Below are 3428 nucleotides of genomic sequence, written 5' to 3'. Positions count from 1 at the left end.
TCTACTCTGTTGTCACCACCGCTTTAAGTTCAGTGGAAACGACTGACTGAAGGAATCGAGATGGCGGTGTTGGAACGTGTTGCTGAACGCTTGCTACGGTCAAGCTTTGTAGATTTAGGTACTGGTACACTGGGATCATCTATGTATCTCTTATACTTCCTAATGTGATATCCTTCTTTTATAAACATGAGGGTAAAAGACGATTTGTAGTCGCATTCAAAACTGTGATTGGCTTGTGTTATTTCTCACCTTTGCCATGAATACAACTCAAGTGAGTTTCGAGTCTTTGTTTCCTCGACAACTTTCGGCCACAAATCGTGCATTTGTAGTATGATCGATTCTTGTTGATTATTTCTACATAGAGTGAGCTCACATCATTATTTATATCACCAAGGTATCCATCGTCTAGAAACAGAGAACTGGTCGGAGAAGTCAGAATAAAGTTGTGTGCTTCTCTTAACTCTGCAATCAGCAAGCCAGCGGATTCACTTTGCTAGCCAATGACAAGTCCTAAAAGATCCACGTGATCATGCCCGTGATCGGAAACAAAGAAGACTCCATTTGGCGCTCATCTTTGAATGTACTTTTCATCGGTTGATCGCTTTGCTCAATTGTTTTGCTTAATATAACATTTCTAAAGATAGCTTTTATTGTGGTTCAATGGGAAAACGAGAACAGCGTGAGTGTTGCAAAAGAAAAGAAAGCTGTTGGCGCCGTAGAGTTAAAAGAAGGGACAACAGTTGACATATTGACTGGTACGAACAAGGGTCGAGTGGCCATCTGTAAAGCTGCGATTTTTAAAGTTAGTGGTGAGTAAAACATTGCGATATTCGTTACGTGATCAAAATCTCATGAAAGAATAGATGTAACGGGTTGAATTAAGCTTACCTAACGCTCGGTGCAACTGAAACTAGAATAATTCTGAGAATCGAATCGGTCACTTGCATGCCGCAGTTTCTTAAGCTTATGCTTTACAATGAAATAAATCTATCAGTAAGGTTTCAAGATTCCTTTAGTCACGTTTGGGAACATTCAAGATTCATAATAGGAACTGTTATTAAACAAACCGTATTACATAAAGAAACCCTCCTTGGTAAAAACAAAACAATGTATTCAGCTCTTTTTTAGTAAAATCTATGAGAGAGATGTACTAACTCCAATATAAAAGTCACTCAATATAACAGAGGTTTCTTAATTTGAGAATCCAATGAATGCCCTTTTCCTTAGAGCCATCTTAAAGGCCTGGTCTGAGCTTTAAATATATATATATCATTAGCCTCAAATTTTTGCTTAAAATTCCCAGTAATTCTTAAACATTCCCAGAAATTCCTAGGAATTTTTTAGATTTACAGCTTTTCCAGGAAAGTCATTAGTTCTCTTAGTTGGAATTCCTAGGAATTCCAAGTCCTGTTGGCTATAAACTTGGAATTTCTGGGAATTTCAAGGAATTTCTAGGTTTTTAGAACCAGAGTTGTTATGGTTGGGAATTCCTAGGAATTCCCAGTCTGAATTTACTGTGAAAATTCACACCTTTATTCCTAGGAAAATCCCAGGAATTCCTAGGAATTCCAAAATCCATTTCGCAAGGGTAATTTAAGGTGGACTCTTTGGTAGCATAACATCTGGTTATATAACGGACAAGTTGGTGCTTAAGGTTGGACATTAGCTCTCACTAATTGATCTTTGTCCCACAGCCTTATTGATGTACTGCAAAATAAGGAAACTGTTTTTTCTGTTGGGCCTGGTCAAACACTTGAATTAAATTTTGGCACAGACTGTTGGTTATTCATGTAACTGAGAAAAACAAAAACAAAGACAAAAAGCATGTGATTTTGGTAAAAAACTTTTCAAGAACTTACTTGTAAGTCAGTTATTCTTCTTTTTATTGGAGAAGTTAATTTTCATCTGTCAAAAAAATACATGGAACCAAATTATGTCCAAGGGCTGTGTGCGTCAATTGGTCTTCTGAAGTGTTCTGAAGGTGAAAATTTGAATAAAAAAAAAAAAGAAAATAATGAATTACGTTTTGTATCACTATTTTCTAAGTTTAACTTTGATGTAGGCCTTCTGGCAATGCATGGAAAAACTAGAATCATATGGATCAGGGGTAATATGGTGTTCACTGCACCCACAGTTATTAACATTAGCACAATATGCTGAATTTCTAAAACATGTTGAAATAGGGTTCAAAAGTGAGCTTTCTGTTAGAAGATGCAATCTGAAGATACTTTAGTCAATGTTTTTCCTCATCACTCATGTCCAGTTCAATATGCTTTTCATTACAGGTTCAGCATGCAAGCTAATTTTATGTGTAAGACAATTTATGCAGCTTATTAAAACTAAGAGATATTTTAGTTTATCACTTAATGTTAAGTTTTTCTAATAAGTTCAACACTTGATAATTATGTTATGTGTCTGTTTGTAAGAGTATGGAACCTCCACACTCTCCAGTCCAAGAGTTCCTCCTATGATTGGCTTTGCATTTTTACAGTTAGCCTGTGTGTATGTCTTACACACAGCAGTAACATCATCCACTTCACTGGTATGGAGGCATATTTTGATAACTGCTGCAACTGCTAATGCTTATATTTTACTCTTAATCCTTTCAATCCTTGGATTGACTGAGAAGTAATTTCTCCCAACAGTATTGATACAATATCAAGCAGGAAGGTTATGAGAATAAGAAAAATAGCAACTGCAGCAGTATTTGTAGCAACTGAGACAATATAATTTAACAATGAATTTGCCTATAACCAAATGAGGAGAAATGCACCATAAACAGTGAAGAGAACTACCATCAAGATCTTAGTAGTACACTGTAGAGTGAAAGGGTTTGAAGTAAACAGAAGTTGTTAACATTTATACATCATTGACAATGTATTAGCAGTTGATACAGATTGTACAGTATATGCAACCTTGATAAATTTTGCTTATAACAAAACTGTTGATAACTTATATTATAGATGGACTCTTCATGCTCTCAAAACTACACTGAGTTTTCTTCATGGCTTTTAACTCCTTCTATAGTCTCCATTAGTAAAGTGTGTGAGAGTGTTGGTACTTTTGCTATTTAAAACTGCCATTTCATTCAAATTTAAATTAATATTTAAGAATGTCTCTAGGTACTGTAAACAGAAAGAGGCCACTTATCAGGTTAACACATTCTCTTGACCTAACGCCAAATTCTTATAACTTACCATAATTTAAAAGGAAATGTGTAGCATCTAAATGGAAGAATCATCTTGGAAGTTTAAGGCAAAGTCATGAAGTATCAGCACTCACTTAATTTGCTCTCATTCTGTTGCAGTGGTTTATTTCAACACTGATATTTGGCATAGGCTTCTCATTATACACAGCAATAAATCTGTATGGAGTGCTGTCCATGGAGAACAGTCCACCAGGACTCAGTGGAACATCTACATGCGATT

The 3428-nt window shown here is 35.6% G+C and overlaps 1 long non-coding RNA gene across 1 annotated transcript; it reads left to right on the top strand.

Moving 5' to 3' along the window:
• The first annotated feature begins 299 nt into the window (after nucleotides 1-299).
• Nucleotides 300-3412, top strand: LOC136279920 (uncharacterized). The gene is made up of 3 exons (XR_010717059.1): nucleotides 300-809; nucleotides 2429-2542; nucleotides 3308-3412. It is a non-coding gene; the product is annotated as an uncharacterized lncRNA (long non-coding RNA).
• The last annotated feature ends 16 nt before the right edge of the window (nucleotides 3413-3428 follow it).

This window comes from Pocillopora verrucosa, chromosome 3, assembly GCF_036669915.1.
Source record: "Pocillopora verrucosa isolate sample1 chromosome 3, ASM3666991v2, whole genome shotgun sequence".
Classification (NCBI taxonomy): domain Eukaryota; kingdom Metazoa; phylum Cnidaria; class Anthozoa; order Scleractinia; family Pocilloporidae; genus Pocillopora; species Pocillopora verrucosa.
This window is presented reverse-complemented; position numbering and strand designations above follow the sequence as displayed.